This window comes from Leptosomus discolor, chromosome 28 (genome assembly GCF_034619465.1).
Source record: "Leptosomus discolor isolate bLepDis1 chromosome 28, bLepDis1.hap2, whole genome shotgun sequence".
In the NCBI taxonomy this organism is placed as follows: Eukaryota; Metazoa; Chordata; class Aves; order Leptosomiformes; family Leptosomidae; genus Leptosomus; species Leptosomus discolor.
This window is the reverse complement of record NC_141418.1, coordinates 284,685-304,895: the sequence shown is the minus strand read 5'-3', so window position 1 is coordinate 304,895 and position 20,211 is coordinate 284,685. Positions and strand designations below refer to the sequence as shown.

Below are 20,211 nucleotides of genomic sequence, written 5' to 3'. Positions count from 1 at the left end.
TAGGGTTTTTTTTTTTAAATTAGTTACTTTGAGGTTATCTGCCCAATCTGGAAGGTGAGCTGCTGAAGCGGGAAATGGATTTGATTTGGAGTTGGAAGCGTTTAACAAAGGATCTTAAACCCAACCGTTTGTACCGCGCCGCAGCCGGACGCAGGTTACAGCAATATTACGGTGCTGGACCCACCCAGAACAACTTCCATTTCAAGAAAACAGAAACTGAAGTCCCGCTTTCAGAAGCCACACGAGGTTTAGGACGCCCACGCAGCAGAACGAAGCCGGTGGGTCTCGCTGCACCGCGGCACGTGCAAGGAAAAGCTGGGGTAGGTGTGGATTCTGGGCTGAATTTAATCCTAAACCCTGTTTCTCCTCCGAGGACCGGATCGTAGCGCCGCTGCTCCGCTCCCCACGCTAGCCGGGCGTGCGCACGTGCTCCAAGATCAGCACGATTCCGTGGGTAAGCAGCAAAAACAGTTTATAAAAATTTAGCAGAAAGCGTCACGCCTGAGAAAGGACTAAAAATGGAGCAATTTACATTTATTCCTGCTCCAGAGCGAGAAGATCCGCTGTCGGGAAGCGAGCGGTAGGTACGACCCAACTGGGATCTACGTCGTCCTCCGGTTTCGGGCTGCAAATCTCTTGTTCTTCAGGGTTGTCCCCGCAGGACTCGCCCCTGCCCGCAGCGGCGCAGCCTCAAGTCAACTCTTCAGCCCTTTGCAGCGCCCAAACCCCCCCGTTTTACAGCAAAAATAAAGCCGTGGGTTTCTTCGGCGGGCACGCAGGAGGAGGGAAGAGCTGGAATTTGGTTTGTGAAGGCGAAGGCGGGGGCGGTGCCGCAGGAAAAGCGCCGAGCGAGGAAACGTTACACTGACATTCACGGCTAAATCGCATCGGTACGGATCCCACCCCGGGCTTGTATTATCTACAGCCAGCCTGGAAAGGGCGGCTGGGCTGGAAAATCCAGCAGCTGAAAAGGATAACAAGCAAATTTGTGGTGGCCAGCACTCCCTTTAATTCTGACCCTGCTGAGCCAGGAGACGGGGATCAACACGTGCAGCGACCGGCCCGGCCCTTCGGCCGACAAAAGGGAAGGGAGAGCGGTGACACCGACAGCTGACGGTGACACCGACGGCTGACGGTGCCCGGAATGCTTCCCAACCTCCACGTTTCTTAATTTAAGACTTAATTAATGATGTTTTAGCTTGTTTTAGTTAATGCCTCTGGTGAACGCCGCTGGGAAAACGCAGCGGCTTCCTCCCAACCCGAGACAGGGACGTTGAGCTGATGCTGTTCAAACTCCACCCGGAGCCTTCCCAGTGTCCAGCCCTGCATATGCTGCTCCCTGCAGGAATAATTTTCCAACAAATCGACCTCATCACTGGAAGTTTAATCTGAAAAACCCCAAGCAGCCGTTTCCTTCCAGCTCCCGTGTCATTAAGCGCTGTTTTGGCCTGGGTACGTACAGCAGGATGAACACAGGAGAGGAGCGAGGAGCAGCGTTTGCTCCCCGAGACCTGCTTGACGTCGGGTTAAAATGATGTTTAAATCCCACCCAGCTCAGAGAGTTTCTCTCTCCTGCCTACAGCTCCCACCGTCCTCAAGTTCAGGAGCCGCGTCTCAAAGCCACAGCCTGAGCCAGAAAACCCAGGCAAGGGGAAAATTCCCAGCCCAAGGTCACGCCGGGTGGACAAAACAACTTCGCCCCACGGCGGCACGAGGCCAACGCGCCGCATCCCGGGAAGGGTGGCTGTGCCTTCTCCCCCGGGCGCTACCTGCCGGGCGGCTGCTCAGAAATCCCGGGGGATAAACCGGCGAGAGGTCAGCGCATCCCCCTCTGCCTTCTGGGAAACCTCCCGGAGAGGGAGACAAAGGGAAGGGGCCGGCCGGCCGGCCCAGGCTGGCAGCCACAAAGACCCGTGTACACGCTGGAAAAAAGCCTCATAAAACATTCCTGGAGCTGGATTAGGGCTGGCACGTGCCTGTTCTCCCGTTACGAATTACAGAGATGCGAATTAACCCCATTAGCACGTGGAAACGGGGAGCGGATCCCTCTGGGATCACCCGGAATTAAAAATCACTGCTCCCACGCAGGCAGTGAGGGTGGTTTAAGGAAGGGCGAGGTGCAAAGAGCCAAATCAGGGAGGTGTTTGGTATTAGCTGGAAACTACGGTGGGGCCGCTGCGTCCGTACTGGGGAACACTTGGTTTTTAACAGGATTGTAATGGGTTTGCGTGGCAAGGTTTTGGTAACAGGGGGGGTTTACAGGGGTGGCTTCTGTGAGAAGCTGCTGGAAGTTTCCCCCGTGTCCAGTACAGCCAGTGCCAGCGGCTCCGAGAGGGACCCGCCGCTGGCCGAGGCCGAGCCCATCGGCGACGGGGGTTGTGCCTCTGTGAGAAGGTGTTCAAGGGAGGGAAACCAGGGATTGCGCAGCGGTAACTGCAGCGAGGGAGAGGAGGGACAATGTGGGAGAGAAACGTCCTGCAGGCACCAAGGTCAGTGCAGGAGGAGGGGCAGGAGATGCTCCAGGCGCCGGAGCAGCGATTCCCCTGCGGCCGGTGGGGAAGACCGCGGTGAGGCAGGCTGTCCCCCTGCAGCCCGCGGGCGGGGGAGCAGAGTCCTGCCTGCACCCCGTGGAGGACTCCCAAACCGGAGCAAGGGGATGCCTGAAGGAGGCTGTGACCCCGTGGGAAGCCTGCACCGGAGCAGGCTGCTCCTGGCAGGACTTGTGGCCCGTGGAGAAAGAGCAGCCCCCGCTGGAGCAGGTTTGCTGCTGGGGACCCCGTGAGGGGGCTCACGCTGGAGCCGGCGGTTCCTGAAGGATGCTATGAAAAAAAAAAAAATCCACCTTTTGCATCAAAGCTGCTGTTGGAGAGAGAAATCCCACCTCGGTGCCTCCCTTCACACATTACGGTGTAGAAATAGGTGCTGCTGTTCAAATACCCATTAATAAACAAGTAACCTTCACTTTTGCCTTAAACTTTGCCTTTTTTTCCCCCTTCCTCCCTCCCCTTTGCTCTCCAGCTCTCCTTCCCCTCACAGTTCCAGAGCAGTTGCTTCTTCCAGCCGTTTAAGGAAACGGCACAACAATTCCAAGGCCGGACACAGCACAGAAAAGCTAAAATACAGAATCTCTGAACACCCTAAACCGGAGCTGTCGGGCACCCACCACAAGCCCCTTCCCCGTGTTGCAGGGGACGCAGCGCCCCTGCAGCCCCCCCTGCTCACACGAAACGGGACGTTTCGCCCCGTGAAAGCCGAGGCCGGCGGCTCCAGCTCAGCCGTACATTTTCACCAAGCTCTTACCAAAACTCCCCGGACCCTGCGGCCGCTCGGCTTTGCACTTTGCATTTCTTTATCCCCACCCGACCTGCGGTTTCCAGCCCAGCAATGACTTCGCTGCCGCTGCCACTTCACTTCTTCACAGCCAGAGGAAGAGAATTTGCAACCCTGATGCCCGCAGCGGCGCCTCCCACCTCCGAGCCCTTTGCATCCCCATTCCCGCTTTGAGTTTTTCCACCGTTTCCTGCAGAAACGGGGGGTGAAACCCTCACCCCGCAGCTCCTCCCCGCTAACTGCCGCCGGCCGCTCCGTTTTCACGGCGCGCTCTGTGTCAGCGGGGAGCGCGAAGGGATTGACGTTTCCATCCCACCGCCCCGGGCCAGACGGCATTGTCTGGAACCGCTCCAGCCCTAATCCTCGCTCCCGGGCCGCTGGGGCCGCCGACCCCCGCCGGCTTTTTTGGTTTTCCTCTTTCCCTCCAGCGCCTGGATGTTACCCCAGGGATGTTATCCCTCCTTTTTTAAGCTTCCCGGTTCGTTTTAGCTCCGCTGGTGCCTTTTGTGCCCCAGGGGAGCCTGAGCTTGGATTCTGTGAGCGCTTCGGGCCGCTCTGTGCCCCAAATCCATGCTGGAGGAGTTTTGATTTACTCCTGTGCCCTAAACCATGGGGCTTCCCTCTGCTTCTCAGGTTTTCTAGGAAGCCAGGAGGGCAAAAAAACCCCCAAAAAATCTTCATTTAAGTTTATTTTGTCACATCTGCTATTTTGGGGGGGAGCAGCCACTTCCAAGGTCATTTTTCTACGGCTTAAAGGAAAAAAAGAGGAAGCTAAGGTGGAACCTGAGCAGTTTTACACCTGCTGGAAGAGCTTGAAGAGCCGCAGGGTTTCGCGCTGAACTCCCACCAGCTGAACGGCGACCACGTCCCCGCCACAAAACCCAGCTACGCCGTAATGATGGTGCCGTACTTCAACGAGCAGAGAATAATCGACATTTATTATCATCCAACAACGTTCTTACAAACCTACTGATTAGAACGTCAGGCCAGAGGCAGGAGCCATCCCGAGGAGGTTTCACGCAGGCGGAGGGTTTGTACATCATTTTACCGCAGACGTTCGAGGACGCCGGGCGCATATACCGGCCCGGAAAGGATTTGAAACTCCACGTAGCTCATGCTGGGTCCGGCCTCCCGGGTTTAAGGCAGTTTTGGAGCCATAGAAAATTCTCAGCGAATATGTCCTTGGCTTCCTCCCCCAGCTCAGCACAGTCAGGTATTTCCTTTTACTACTCAAACAGATCCTCTCTGCACCCACGTGCCGTTGCCGAGATAACTCTGGGCAAGATCCCGTTTCTGCTGAAAAAAGAACGATCCCAGAAACAACCCCCCCCCCGTTTGTAAATGGTTATTTACCCCAGAATTATTCACTACCAAACGTTAAGCCAGACTCAAGGGATGAGGAGCCACTGCCCTAACCCTAAACCGTTCCCACCCAGCGGGATCAACGGCGACGTCCCCAGCACCGCCGAGCGACGGGTCCTCGGCCCCACCGCCCGAGATCCAGAGGCGTGAACTTCGGGTCCCACCAGCGCTCCCCGAGACACCGTCCAAGCTCGGCACCCGCGTCCTCACCCGCCGGCACGTCCCAAACCGCCGCCAGCCCCCGGTACGGCAGACGGACGGTGCCAGAGGAGACCGATCCGCACGTCGGCGCGTCTCACCGCAGCCGCCCCGTGAGTAAAGCCCAACTAGGTGGCTGCTGGTTATCTTCGCAGCTCGCTTCCCAAGATGAGCCTCCCCCCAGTTCTCTATTTCAAGACAGCGGCACCCAACTTCGTCAGCCCAAACCCAACCCCACCAATCCCCGGCGTGCCAAGGCGGATGGAGACGATGGCAGACCCCGGGCGTAGGCGACCACGCACCTCAGAAACGTTGTGGAAGAGCAGTTTATCCACCCAAAGTCAGAAAAGTGACTTTTTTCACCCCTTCTACTATGGGTTTTCAACCACAGCGCCAGATTTGAGCATCCTGTCGGTCCATCCTGAGCGTGAGGCTGTTTCCACATTCGCAGTTTGAGAACACAAAAAGATTCGATGCCCAATACTTCCAAGAACTGCTCTTTTCCTGGAAAACTGAAGGTTTTGGGGTTTTTTTCCCCCCCAATTCTGCTTCTTGCTGGGTATTTCAATACGGCCTTTCCCACCCCAGACTTCAAGAAAGCCAACCACTCGTCGCGCCTGGGCTACGTCTGCAACCTTACGCACCCTGGAGACCATTTTTATTGGAGATGATCAATCACCAAACTTGCCCCAACATTTCCCATGTCACAAGGCCAACCAAATAGTTTTAAAGCTGAAGCCACGAAAAACCAACAGTTGTGTATTTGGGATGATTTCCTCTGTTTATTACCAAACCTTTTAGGGCAAACTACCAAGAACAAAACACTCTTAGAAGGGCAAGTTCTGGGTAGAGACACCAAAAACCATCACAGCGGTGTCCTATCTTCCTGAGCCGGGTAGAATCCAAACGCCCAAGAGCCTGAGACGGAAGCAGACTCCCCAAAACACCTAATTGAGCAGGAAGCGGCCCAATTCGGACTCGATGGCAGCTGTGGGGAAACTGACTGCGCTCCAGGCAGCGGCCGAGGGGGTGGGGGATGAAGGGGAGCAAAAAAACCTTGTGCCTGATATTCTAAATACCGGAGAAACACACCAAGACACAGAAAAGCCTGAATTATTTCACGTGCGCGAAGCTTCTCGCCAACTTTGCCCTCGCACCTCAGCTCTCTGCTGTTTCTGCCTCTAACGTTCCGTGCTGGAATCGTCTCCCTTGGTAAAGGGGGTTTAAATCCTGCATCTAACACAGCACCAGGACAATCAAGCTCGATCCAGCCTTAGCGGAGCTGCAGGTTCCTATAACCTGATCTCGACTCACTCGCAGCGGCAAACGCCTATCGGTAAATCCGGCAAACCCAGGGACGCGTTCACTGCAGCTTGTACGAGACTTAGTCGAGCCAAAGCACCCGAAGGCCACGGCTGCGGCTCATCCCCGGCTGTAGTTCATTCCCGCAGTCCTGCTTGATGTCACCTTCTCTCCGGTGACACCCCAAAAAGAGCCACCGCTGCCCCAAAACGCTGGAAATAAGCCGCGCCCCATCAGTCACGCGTTTAACAGCACGAGAAGTAAAAATTCCGGGTAATTACCTGAAATCAGAGTTGACCCTTCGAGGTGTCGGTTCTTCTTCACCAGCTGAACCCTCTGACCTTCATTTTCGAAGCTACTATCGAAAGAAAAGATCTGTAAGGGAAAGAAACGCACGTTAATTCGGAATTACGGCCGAAACCCGCGGCGAACTCGCAGCCTTTGCCTTTTTGTGCTCCGAGTCCCGTTTTCAGTTGCACGAAACGATACGCGCGAGTCAGAACACCGGGAACCTTCGGTGATGAAAAGCGCCGCAGACGGGTGAAGGGACCCGAGACGGCGGCCCAGCGCGTGCCCGCTTCGGAATTTAAACAGGGCGAGAAAAGGGATCTCCTTGGAGCTCATCAACCCAACGCACCTCCTTCTGGGAGCTCCAAAGGTCCGTCCCCTCACCCCCAAACAGGCACAAAAACCCACCAGACGACTCAAAAAGCTCTTTCCAGCTCCAGCGTCTCGCCTCCCCGGGACAGATCAGCTCGATGCACAAGGCCACCCAGCTCCGCGCCCGACAAAAGTACTGACGTCGAGAGCAGATTATCTTGCCCAAACTCACTTATTTTGTCTGAGGAAGCTTATCTCCACGAAGGCTGTCGGAGCAAACGAAGGCTGCGCCCTGCGGGGTTCATCCAGCTCCAGGAAAAAAAGCCAATTCAGTTGAAAAGTCCCAAGACTCGGTATTTTCCACGTGCTGCGGTCGGATGTTGCTCACCCCAAGCCACCGCTGACCCACAAGCGACGCTCCCACCACCCAGATCCCCCGCCAGGATTTCAAAGCGGGTATAAATGAGCATTAAAACCTCCGTTTCCCAGCAAATCAGGTGGGGAAAAGCCACCGAACCGGTGAAAAGCCCACGCGTCCAAGAAAACACACACCTCAAACGGCGATAATCATCGCAAAATAAACGTCAAGGTCGCGCCGGGTCCAAACCCTCGCGGCAGCACAGGATGCTCCAGGAAGCATCACCGCGGCTCTGCCGTAACACCGCGGAAAGCTGCGTTTCGGCTCCGCGTCCATCCCTCTTCTGTCCCTTTCCTCAGCCGGCAGCCGCACGCTTCATCCTCCGCGACTCAGCACCGGGTAGATTTCAGCCCTCCGGATCCGAATTAACTCACCCGCCGCGCTCCGGAGGCTCAGACGCTTCCACCACAGTTTTTTCCAGGAATTAGTGCTTCCCAACTTCTTGCCTGTAGCCATTTTATTCCATTAACAGTTGCGGTTTATACTCAAAGTCCCATTTTTTTCTGATTTCGGCGCTCCTTTAGCAACGCCCTGTGTTGGCCACCCGAAGTCGACGCGGCGCCCAAGCGACCTTCGATCCCAGCGCCCGTCCCAACATCACAAACAAAGGAAAAAATATTGAATTTGATCCAGGAATTCTATCTGAAAGCGCCAGCACAAGACTCTAAGGTCGCTGCTGAATCGCTCCTGGATACCAACTGGATGACAACAGGGAAGATAAACCCCAGTTTTGCTCGTTACGCCGCTTTTTGATCTCTTTTTTTTTTTATTTGACGCCACAACTGGGCTGTTCTGTCCCGAGAACAGCCACCGATAGAGCTACGAGCCGATTGCACAACTCGAGAGCCGCCTTATCTCTCGTTTGCTTTCAAAACCCCGTAAACACCCAACGGAGAAGCGACGTCGAGGCAAACGCGGCGGATTTAACCAAACCCATCGCCGTCGCTCTCGTGCTGGTTTGTGGTCAGAGAAATAAAAGCCCAAGCGCTTTCGGCACCCGGTTCACCTGGATCGCTGAATTTCCACACCGGCACCCAAAACCGAGGGGGGCCGCAGCCCCCGGGAATGTCGCTCCGACAATCCGAAGCCCATCGGCCGTTGCCTGCCGCGGGCTGCGGCTTTTCCCAGGGAGAGCTGGCAGCAGGGGGGGACGGTAACACAAACCCCGCTGGTTTGGATACGGGGGAAGGTTCCCCCCACCCTTACCCTCATCTCGCGCATCTTCCTGCGCTCACAGAGCTTCGTCAGCCGCCGGCACGAACCACTTGTTAAGCATTGAAATAAATCCACGCCTGCACGAAGCCTGAGCAGGCTTGAACGTGCCCCAAACTACCCATAATTTCAGTTCTATACAGGTTAATGGCAAACAGCTGCCAAAAAAATCCCCGTTGCGCTCCGCTGCCAGCCCGATACCGCACAGCCTTTTTATTTGAGGGTAAAGCCTGTAATTTTCTACAGCGGGAAAACCGAACAAAACCCCTGCAAGAGCTGCTCTGATTTTAAAGCAAGAAAATATATAGGAAAAAACCAAATTCAGCTGTTTTAACAAAACCAACGGGAAACGAGGACAAACGGGAGCAGGTGCCCGTCAGACTGGGTTTGCTCCTGCGAGCGGAGGGTTTCTGGTATTTAAGGGAGGGGAGGCCAGGGATGAGCGACACCCCGCAACCAGAGTCAGCGGAGGAGTTACAAGGGTCGTTAAACCTGGCAGAACCTACCCCAAAAAAATCAGTATCTTTGGTCACAGAGGCAACATAGGTCGTTACAGATGAAATACACGCACTTCGGGCAAATACAGGTATCCAACACGCCATAAAAAGCAAATCCAATATATAAAGCCGCTTAAAATACGTGGGAAACATCACATAAAACACATTTCCAGAATTCTGCTTAAATTTCTCATGCTTTCAGCGCTCTGCAGGGCAATTCCCACTGGAATCTGCCCATTTCCCAGCCCCGGTATCCGATTTTCCCCGCTTTTCCAGTGAGTTACACACAGATACTCGACAGTTTTGCAAAAGCAGAGACTCATTTCTCATTCGTGAGGCGAACGGAACAAACTTCACCCCCCTCCAGTCCAGCAGAAGCGTCATTTCAAAGTAATAACATCGACTGACTAGGGAGCAAAGCGCTTCCGCGTGCCAGGTACGAGACGTAGCTCAGGTCATCAACCAGCTTACACGCTGCAAGCGCGTATCGGGGCTCCGCAGCCTGGAAAGAGTTTTCCAACAAGACCAGTTTAGCCTCAAATCCTCTCATGAGCGGTTGGAGAAGCTGAGTATCCAGCTACAACCGGAGATCCAAAGCGCAATTAAGCCACCGGGATGGAAGAAAGTCGCAGGGTGTTTCCTGGCCAGGAGGTTTTCCCCTCGAGAATGAAGTAGTTTGTACCTGAAAAGGGTTTGTGCCCCCAGAATTGTCCTCCCCCAACCCAAACCAGACACCACCTCTCTCCGAGCATCCTCATCAGTGACTTTGTTCTACACCACCGCACCCGACGGGCTCAGGAAACAGCAAGAGTTGATCTGCGATGGATTCGGGGCCCCAAGCGATCGGTCGTGGACCTTCAAAGCCTCGCCCACGGAGCCAAAGTGACAAATTTATCTCCAAAGTTTTCTGACGACCGAGCAAAGCAATGAAAAAGCGAAGCACCTCAACCCACAGAGCCTCCGCTCCCCCGAGCAGCTCGGGGCACCCTTGGTGTCCCCCCTCCCAGGCTCATCACCCGGCCACAGGGCCTTTCGGAGCCCCCCCGAAAGCAGCTCGACCCCTCGTGCGCTCCCAAACGCAGGCATTCCCTCCTGCGGGCGGTCACGCTGCACCTCGGAAACACGGTCTGGACTCCCGGGATGAGGCTCAAGAGTCTGAAACGCCCCAGCTGCGACGTCAACTCTTTTCTTTCAAGGATCAAGCAGCTAAAACGACGCTGACAAAGGACAACCAGGTGCAAATACCTCAAAAAAGCCGAGAGGTGGGTTTATATTTAAATTTCTCTCTGGTCAAGACACCCACAGCCCACCCGACCCCAGAAATTCGCCGTTTCCTTTCTCTTAACTGCAGAGACAGCCCCAAAAGACCTGAAAAATCACAAGTTTAGAAAGTAGCAGCAGCTGCTAGTTTTGTTATTAGAACGGAGCCGTTCGAGGAGCGGGACTTTCTCCTCCTTCCCCCCCCCTCAGCGCGCTCACCCACGACCAGAAGCTATCTTTAGCGCGAGGCCGCAGCCAGAACAGCCAACTTTTAATCCATTAATTGATAATTCGCTACCGACGATTCCCGACAAGAGCCGCCGCTGAGTCACCGCCTTTTACAAACCACGCCGAAATTAAGTCACGAGTTTAGAGCCGCAGCAAACAGACGCCGACCTCGACGTTCGTCCAGGAGGGAAGACATCTCGCGCAGCGAGAGGCTGCGGTGCCGGTAGCGTGACTAACGCCCGGACGAGTCGGGCGACGTGACACGGAGAGCGCGTTTCGACTCCCACTTCAACCGAAACGGGAGCGAGCGCCTCGGCGGCGAAGCAAACCCAGCGACCCGCTTCGGGGTCAGCGCGCCCCGAGCGCGAGCCGCGGGAGGAGCGCCGGGGCCGCCGCCAGCTCCGAGCTCAACGGGGGGTTGCAGACCCTCGTCAGGCTAACGAGCGACCCCACCTCCCTTGGAAATCATCACCTCCCACGCTAAACTAAACTTTCTCCAGCGGGGTGGGGAAGGACACGTCCTCCCGGTTCTGCTCGGAGTTGCAGAAGATTCCTCGGCGCTGAGATGTTCCTGCTAATCCTCACCACGGGGTAAATGACTCGTTTCAGCCCAAATTAGCTCAGAGGCGAGGTGAGGCGACTTGGATGTCGCGCGGTCAAAGCCCTGAGCTCACGTTAAGCGAGCTGCGGAGCATCAGGAACCTCCCCGAGATCCCCAGCTCAGGTGCTGCCGGTCTTGCTTCACACAAAAGACCTCTCAGATCGTCACATCCAACCGTTCGACCACAGCAACCCCTCCCCGGAGCAGCCTGAGCTTCCCACCGGACACCGGGAATACTCCAGGGCGGAACACTGAGGCATCTTTGGGTCCATAATGTTGTTTTTTTGAACAAGTCAATGGGCTCCTGAAGACCCACCCAGCGGGGGCGAGCGAGGCCACCTCCATCCCGGGGACAGGAGAGAGAAGCGGCCACACCAAACATCCGCCACCCCATCGCCACTAAAAAAACAAGAGCGCGACCCTTCGCAAATCCACCCTCCACACTCCCGAAACGCGCTCAGGAACGCTCATTATTCAAAGGAATTAAAGACCACGGTCTTCGCTACAGACTCACTGTAAGTCACTGCCTGCTGATCCGCTCTCTACCACTAAAAAATTGCACCTCGGCTCTTTTCTGGGGTTTGGTTTTTTTTGTTTTTTGTTTGCAACCAGCGAGGTCACCCATCCCCCTTCCTACGCCGTTTTTCAAGTGCACTGAAAAAAACACGGGAGCAAACCAAGGGATCTCCCTCCCCTACACGCCCGTTCCTGGAGTCCCTCGATAAATCATTAACCTACGGAGGGGGCATCGACCTCCTTAAGCTCAGCTTTAAGAGGAAACCTAAGCTCTTGAAGAACGCCTCAGCATATCTGGCTCACCAACTGAACGTCGGAAAGCCCATTTCCTTCTAAAAAAAAAAGCAGGCTGAGCACGAGGGTTGCGATCCTGCAGTCAAAGGCCGAGTCGAAGCAACCTCACCTTTAGGCCAGGCTTTTTTTAGAAGCGCATTTTGGGCTCCAAACCTCCCAACGGCAGCCTCGCAACAACAGCTGCACGTCGCCCCGTAGCCGAATTCACATTCCTCTTCAGCCCACGTCTGGAGAGACCGCGAGGGCTCAGTATCGCCTTTGTCAGGCGCTATCAAGAGTCCGCAGGAACACGGGGCTCCCGAAACGCCGCCTTTCCCGGAGAAACCCAACTGGAAGCTGAGGTAAGGAAGGACAAGCCAAGGTCAGACCAAAAATAGCCGCTCAAAAACTAAAAGAGAAGGCAGAATAAGAAGGTTGTGAGAAATGCAGCGCCCGTAACTGGTTAAGTCTGTCCCGACACGTAGAAAAAAAAACATATTAAAACCTGCGGGCGAGTTAAACCGGCTAAAAGCAAAGCTGCTGGGCTCAGAGGAGGAGCTTAAACCACACCTAACACCCAGAAGTCATTCTGGGTCCCGTAAGGAGTAGTGTCTGTTAAGCAAAAACCCACTACTAACCCGTAGGCAGCTGCACGGCTCCAAAAAAGACAATTTCCCCCCAAAACCGCTCCCAACACGCTGCCTGGCGACAACACGGCGCTCTCAGCCGCTTGTGCCTCCAACGGGGTGTCAGAGGACACCAAAGGGCTCCGAAAATTCACCTTTTTTTTTTTTTTTTTCTTTTTTTTTCACTCCTCAGGCTCTGCAAACAGTTGGAATTTTCCCCTCGGGCTCGAAGAGCAGCTCGGCAAACAAACACCCAGCGGGTGCAAGGTCAGGCCCGGCTGTAAATACGGCTGTAAACACTGCGTCTCCCACCCAGCAGTGGGAATTAAGGGGGAATCCTGTTTTTCTTGTAACCCGAGCTGGTTTCCACAGGGAATTCTTCTGCCCAGGACCACGTCCAGCCCCGCACGCAGGCAGGGAGAAGCAGTAACGGCTCTTTGCCACCTTTATTCTACAAACTGACCCTGCTCCGCCGCCACCTTTGTGCTCAGACACCTGCGTTACCGGCTCAGATGTTCCGTTTTCCTAGAGCAGCGCAATAAATCTTATTTTTTTCCCCCCTCTTCGCTCTTTATCCTCCTTTTCCCCACCCTCACAGCAGCGACCCCGCGCGCAGGGGAGGTGTCCAAAGCCCCGCTTCACCAGCACAAAACAAATTAAACCAGTAAACTTCGACCTGCAGAGCGGCACCACCCCTTCCCCTTTGCTCTCCCCGCCCCCCCCCCCTCGCCCCGGGGAGACCGGATCGTGCCCAAATTAACTCTAATGACACCCCAATTCAGGAGGCAAGGATCACGCCGGGGGTTTGGGAGTGGCATCAAGTTGGGAAGCGTCTCCTTAAATACCTCAAAAATAACGGCGCTGGTCAGTCTGGAGCTACCAGCGACGCTTGAGCCCCTTTTTTAGCACTTTTTCCCCCTTTCCCCCATCACTCCTGAGCTCCCTAAAGCCCAGCAAGACGCCGAGCACCGAGCGCCCCCGGGCTCATCGCCCCCGGGCTGGAAATCCACCTACAAACTCAAAACAACCCCCCAGCCACAAACATCTCTGTGACCTTTGGGCCGGCGATTCGCACTCTGATCCCGTCCTGCCCCCGTCGGCAGCAGCCTCTGAGGCCGAGAAGCGCCTTTTGCCACAACTCCTCTGTGGTTCGGTGGGACAAAGAGGCAGCTTCGCCGCTCGGAGGGGAAAACCAAAACACAGTCGGCACCGGAGGACGCTCCTGTTACTGCAGTCGATAAATACGAGCGTTTTATCACCCAAATCTGGCAAACGGGGAAATACCGACGGGACGGGAGTTAAAAACACTTCATAAAAGCAAATATAATCGACCCGAGATGATCGTTTACACCGACGGCGATTTCTGTGCTGGCAAAGAACCCGGCGCCGGCACCTTTAACTTGGCTGAACGAGCGCTCCTTGGGGTGAGTTTAAGGAAACCATCGCCACCAGCTCGCGCTGCATTTCCCCCCCCCCGTCCCGTAAGAGATGAGAGCCGGGGGCACCGGGACTAAGCCGGTGATTTCAGATTGATTCCTTCCCGTTTTCTTTCTTTAAGGGGTAAAGCAGCACCCGCCGGGCAGCGCCCGGAGTCCCAAGGAGCAGGGGGAAAAACCTCGTCTGCGGCTGGGCTCGCCGGGCTGCGTTTATTGCAGTTTCCTCTTCCAAAACGAAGCTACTCCGAGACACTTGGAGCCCAAATCTCGATCCCGCCGCCGCCGCAGCCCACACGCACACACATAATCACCGGGGAGCGGCACGAGCTCCTACTTTTGAGGCGGAAACTCGTTTTCTATTTATTGCGAGCGGCGCGTCGGGTTTATTGGCAACTCCACAAGGGGAGCTTGAAAATTAAACCCAACATCCCCATTCTCCCAAAAATCAAGGCATCACGGACAAAACGTGATGCTTTCCGAGATTTCTGTCGGCAGGAAGAGGAGGCAAAAGAGCTTTTCCGAGGAGCCGGGTTTACGTCGCAGCCTTGCTCGTCAGCCAGCTCGTGCCGCGACGCCACGTTGGCTTCGAAGCGGAATCGCTCCGAACTTCACCACAACCCTCCACGGGAGGACCCGGGCTCACCCTGCCTTGCCCCGGAGCCGCTGCATAACCGGACAAACCAGCCCGGCAAAGGATTTCCAAAGCAGGGCTGAGATCCCGCGACCATCCGCAGCTACCCGGCGCCCAGCTCGTTAAATGAAGGAACTACGAGAAGGAATTGAGCGTTTTGTGTACTTTTATGACTGTTTTCTGGTAGTTTAGAGGAAAAAAAAGGGTGCACCGGGCTCAGGAAAGCTGGACCCATGAGGCCAGTCCCACAGCAGTTAGTACTGGTTTTTAGCAAGCCTGCAGCCCAGCATAACTGGGTTTTGTGGATTATTTTCTATCGGATCGATCGCCACAAACTCACCCCGCGGGTCTGATTCCCAAGCGCGCAGGCACGGCGCAAGAGGGGCTCTGCCCCCCGGGGCCCTACGCTGGGCTTCTCGTTTCAGGGGTGACCCAGCCGAGTCGAGCCGGCCCATCTCACCGCTCCCAGCGTTTCAGTCCCTGCCACGCAGCCGGGAAAACCCTCCCGCCCCAAGGATGTCATTTCTAAGGGTTATTCCTCTCACGTTCATACCTCTTGGCCTCGCCAAATTAGCGCCAAGAGGGTGACCGGGTGATTAAGCACCGTCTCCTGGCTTCCCAAGAAGGGAGGTGCTGCAGGAACGGGCCTTGGCCCGTCCGGCCCGACGTTTAACCCGCTGCGCTGCGCGTTTCTCCATGAAGAAACCAACACGCAGGACAAAGGGGCTCTGCGACCCCCAAACCTAACACCGGCACAGCCCGGCCGAGCCTCCGTCCCCGCGGTTCCTTTCGGCAAGATAAACCCCACGTCCTTCCCTCTGCTCATGCAGCTCAAGAGACGACGGGCGCGGCACAGACATTCCAGAAAAAGGAATATCCAGGGAAAAGCGTCCCCCACGGGGTTAAGCCGAGGTTCAGCTTAAACCTCCGCCTGAGCCAGGGCCCTACAACCCACCAGGAGACCGTGGGAGACGAGCCGTGCCGTGCTGTGCCGCGCCACGGTTCCAGCTCCCCGCTCCGTCCGCAGTGGCCAAACCGGGGCGGGAGCTCTTACAGCAGGAGAAATGACGGAGAGAGGAAGAAGTTACGGCTCCCCGCTTATTTTGAGGAGGTTTTGGGTCAGTAAAGCTCAGTTTTCTGGTGATGGAGGAACAAGCAGGTACCGGCAGAGGGATCTCCCACCAGCGCAGGCGGGTTCCCTGCGCATCCCGCGGGCGGACACCCCCATTTCACCGGAATTAAGTCTTTTCAGGGTTCACCAGACCCTACCTCAAGTTGAGATCTACCCGGAGACGAACCGAGTTGCGCCCGCGACTCCGGCAAACCAAAAAGGATAAAAAGCGATGCTGGCTCTGCACCACTTCGGCTTCTTTTTGACCCAAAGAGACCGCAGCTCACTGCCGGCACAGCTCCGGTTCCCTCCTTCCCTACGGAGCTCCGGGCAAGCCTTGGGGTGGGACTATACCCCAGCGCCTCTATAAATGTGGGTTTTATTAAAAAAATAAATCAAACTGCACATTCCTGAGCCAAACGCCGGCTCCTTTCGCTCGCGTTGGGAGAAAAGCAGCTGCAAAAACGCCCCAAATACTCGATTTCTCCCCCCAGCGCCCTCCCTTCCTACTTCTCCACCCCCGTCACCGTTGATTTTTACCTTTCTCTAGCGACGGGGGAACAGGGCAGACCCCAAACCGACAGCCAAGGGCCAACGTTTTGACGAGATCGCGGCTCGTTAAGCAGTTCATTTACCGCAGCTCGTTTCCTACAACTCACTTGTTAGGAACTGAAGGATTATTCTTGAAATAATCCGTAACCCTGCGGGCCGGCCGCTCGGCGAAATCTCCGGGATAAATCAACTCAAAAATGGCTCAAGGAAGTTTTTAACGTCGTTTTAATTAGCAGCTCTGACACAATTCCAGTTTCCGAGCTTGTTTTTCCTTTCGTATCTCGGTTATGAAAGCCAACGCGCTGGCAGACAATAATTAAATTAAGACGACACGATACTGTAAAAGACTCTTTAATTGCTGAAGCACCCAGGTTCGTTTAAACATCTAATTGCTTAATTACGCGCGTATTCACTTCACATGAGGCAGGTTTTTAAGCGCGCTGCTCCCCACACAAGGAAGGCAAAACCTGACCTAGGAATCACACATTTTGATTTAATTCCGCGCCCGCTCAATTAAAACCCAGCCCGCCCCGCCAGGCCGCACCACCCCGCGGTGCTAACGGGGGCCCGCGGGTCTAAAGCCCAACTTTACCCTTTCCCACTGAAATAAACCCCATTTTTTCAGGCGGGTGAACGCGGTTTCGCTCCGACTCCTCCCCCAGAAGTCGCGCGGCGAGCTGACCTCAGAGTAAAGCCCGAGGGATTTCCATTCGCCTCCCGCTAATCACCAATTCTGCCAGATTTACACCGATTTTGTGATAACCCTGAGGCGCGCCACACACCAGCCACCCCCCCCGATCCGGCAGAACCCCCCCCCGCAAAGGCTCGTTTTTCAGGCATTTGCCGCAATCTCAGGCTTTAGCTGATTTACCACAGGAAACCCGCCAGGATTTGCAGCAGACCCAGACGGTCGGTTAAAATAATATGGAGAAAAGCAAAATAATTTGCCAACGGGGGAACACAGACCTGGCCCAGGAAATTCTCGTTTCGCTCCGCAGCCGCCCGACACGGACCACGTTGGCCTCGCGGGTCTTTGCTGCCCATGGGACACCAGGTTTTGGGGTATTCTGTCTTAAAACCCACAAATTTTGTACCTCGTGGGTTTGACACTGTTAGGAGCTCGCGGCGCCTCGTTAGCCTTGAAACACGTTGTAGCAACAACTTAATTGAACAACAGTTGGTGTTTGGGCTGAGCCGCAACTAACGAAGGACACGCGGCCCGCACGCCCTCGGCTCCCCTCCTTCCCTCAACCGGGAATTTTTCCTTCAGAAACCAACAACCCGACATTAAATCCCTCCAACTTCAAACCCAGCCACGACTTCCCGCTTCCAGGCTATCGCTGCCGGAGCTTCTGGTTTCAGGACGTTTGCCCGAGTCCTCGTCGCTACCAAACAGTTCCTGCTTTCGGTCGGGTTTGGGGTTTTTTTACTATATTTTTTATTTTTTTAAGGCTGTTCTATGCTTCTCTGGATCTGCGCCATCTCCCTCCTCCTCCGGGCTTCGCCGGCGCCTTGCAGCAAGACTCAGGGCAGGGCTATCCCCAGCTTTTTGGGAACGTTATAATTAGTAACTCTCCTCCCGCTCGCAGTAACGCGGAGAATTAACGAAGGGACAACATTTCCCCCTCCCCAAAAACACAAGGAATGCCACCAAGCTGCTTCCTCTCATTAAAACGTGATTAGAAAAAGCCCAGGAGGGAAGTTTTGCTCCTCAAACACACACCAGCGCTTCCCCAATACTTTGGTCTCCATCATTTTGGAGAAAACGCGTCAGTTTTCCTCCGGTTCCAGACGGAAACAACGCTCAGCACAAAGCTCCTGCAGGAAAAGCTCAAAAATACCACGAAAGAGGGACGAAACGCGCCAAAAAGGAAGAGTTTTGGGTCTCTGCGATGGCCTCCCCAGGTCCCAGCTGGGATTTCCAGCCTCACTTCAAGGCATTCTGCATCCTTCCCCCATCTCGGCACTTTTCCCTTGATGCTCCAAGCAGTATCTGGATCCGGAAGGAAAACACCTTGTCTCAACGGAGCTGAGACGTGAACTGAGGCACCCACAGTCGGCAGCGCCAAAAACGCTCTTAATGCTTTCGGTCGTCGAAGTGGAGTGAAACCCAACGCTGGTTTTCCAACACTTTCCCCCAAACTCTCCCAGAGAGAGAAACGGGAGCAGAAAACTGGAATTTAACTGCTGCTCTTGACCCCAAACGACCTTTCGGTCTTTCCTCCAAACTGGTACTTCACAAACATCGAACCTTTCTGAGCTGTTTCGGAAAAAGAAGAGGTTGCAGAGCCCTCGCTTGAAACTAAACCAGGGGGTTTGTATTGTGCACCAGCCCCGAAATGTCGCAGCTCGCTCGAGCGCTTCGGCAGCGCATAAACCTTCACCCTTCCACGTCGCTGAGCCGACGCGGCAGGCGGTGACAGACCTGCCACCGCTGGGAACTGGCCGTAACTCGGGGCCGGGAGTTTGAGAGCGAGACGGCGACTCCTTCGTGGCCTGCACACATCCAGGTCTTCTGCTTCCCGGCGGCGGGGAGCTGCTTGGATGTTTTGCTGTGAAATACCCGAGATTGGGAGCGGGCTGGGGATCCGTCCCGGAGGGGGAGGTGGATCCAGGAGCGGCACGCGAGCTCCCGGCTTCGGGATCCCCCGGCTCCGCCGGGCAGCTTCCCCTTTCACATCCGCTCCGCAGAGCCGCTCTTTGAATCACACTAATCCTCGCCCAAAAAAAACCCACTCACGCTGCCAATAGTTCTCCAAAAGCTTTCGGATTGAGCTGTTGGAGAGCTTTAAACCACCTATTTTTCAATTAGACCCCCCAAAAACCCTACCAATGCCCTCTTAAGCTTCCAGAGACCTTGTTTTTCTCCTTTTCATAGCGAGAAAGCTCAAAAATCAGGTGAAAACCCGGCCTTGGCCCCTTCCCCCAGCATCATCGGGGACAGATTCTTCCCCGCTTCGGCCGAAGCAGAGCCACGATTCATCCTGGAACCACCGTGGACGAGCCAGGAGGTGACACGACCCCCCTCCGACCCACCGTCACCGGCTGGTTTTCCCCACCACCCCTTACCCACCGCCTGCCGGGGGTTTGGGCTTTGGGGACCCTCCCGAGCAGACACGGTGATCCACCCGCCGCCACCTCCCCCCTACCCGCGTGGCCCTTCTATGCGCAGCAAAGCAACGCTCGCCACGACCCCGCGGCTTTAACGGCGAGGAAATAGTTCCCCAAACGTCACCCATCGCTCCGACCGGCAACGCAGCGCGGCCGGGACGCACCTTCATCCCCCCCCCCCCATATCCAGGGAACGCCGGCGTTAAGCGTTATCACCGACTCCGATCCCACCGATTTCACCCCGGTTTCGCCGGCGGAGCTGCGCCCGGGTCCCTTCTCGGCGGAGCGCCCGGGACTCGGCGTGCGTGGGGCTAAGGCCAGCCCTGCTCCTGCAAACAAACGGTTTGCATTCCTGACCCGGCTCCCAGCGCCGTTGGCCAGTAGATAATCACCGGGCTGTAAAGTTTACTCTGGAGAAATTGTTCCAAAACATCAAGAAATTGTAACAAGGGACGTTTTACTCCGTACGTCCCACCGCAACTCCCCTCGGGCGAAGCGGGGAAACCCGAAAATAACCTCATCAAAACTAATTAGAAGCGCGGGAGCGACCGGCGGGTCGTTGGCCGGGAAGGGGGGATCGATTCCCACCTGCACCGCTCTCCCACCACAGCACAATCCCCGTCTCCCCTGAAAACAGGGACGGGGTCGGCGCCGACGAAGGAGACGGTGCCCGCGGTCCTTTCGCCGACAGCCCGTCCCCTCCGCCGCAGCCGCGCGTCGCCAGATCGCGCGGCAGCAACGGTTACCCAGCCCCGAGCGCTCACCGCGGTCGGAGGGGAATGAAACCGTCAGGCCAGTCGGGTTTCACCGCTTTTCCAGGAGGGATCCCGGCCGCTGCCGGGGCGAGGAGATCAGAGGCCGTGCGGGAACAATCCCCCCCCCACCGCGTTTATTTACAGTCGCTGTCGTGAGGTCAGGCGGGGGGAGCTCAAATCTTCGCTTTCCCC

The 20,211-nt window shown here is 55.8% G+C and overlaps 1 protein-coding gene across 1 annotated transcript in view; it reads right to left on the bottom strand.

Annotated features, from left to right (window-relative positions):
- The window catches only part of BRD4 (bromodomain containing 4), a 67,113-nt gene that overhangs the window by 44,248 nt on the left and 2,654 nt on the right, over nt 1–20,211 (bottom strand). Inside the window, exon 2 of the mRNA XM_086478868.1 lies at nt 6,474–6,567. The gene's annotated coding sequence lies outside the window, so the exon portion shown is untranslated. The remainder of the gene's footprint in view (nt 1–6,473; nt 6,568–20,211) is intronic.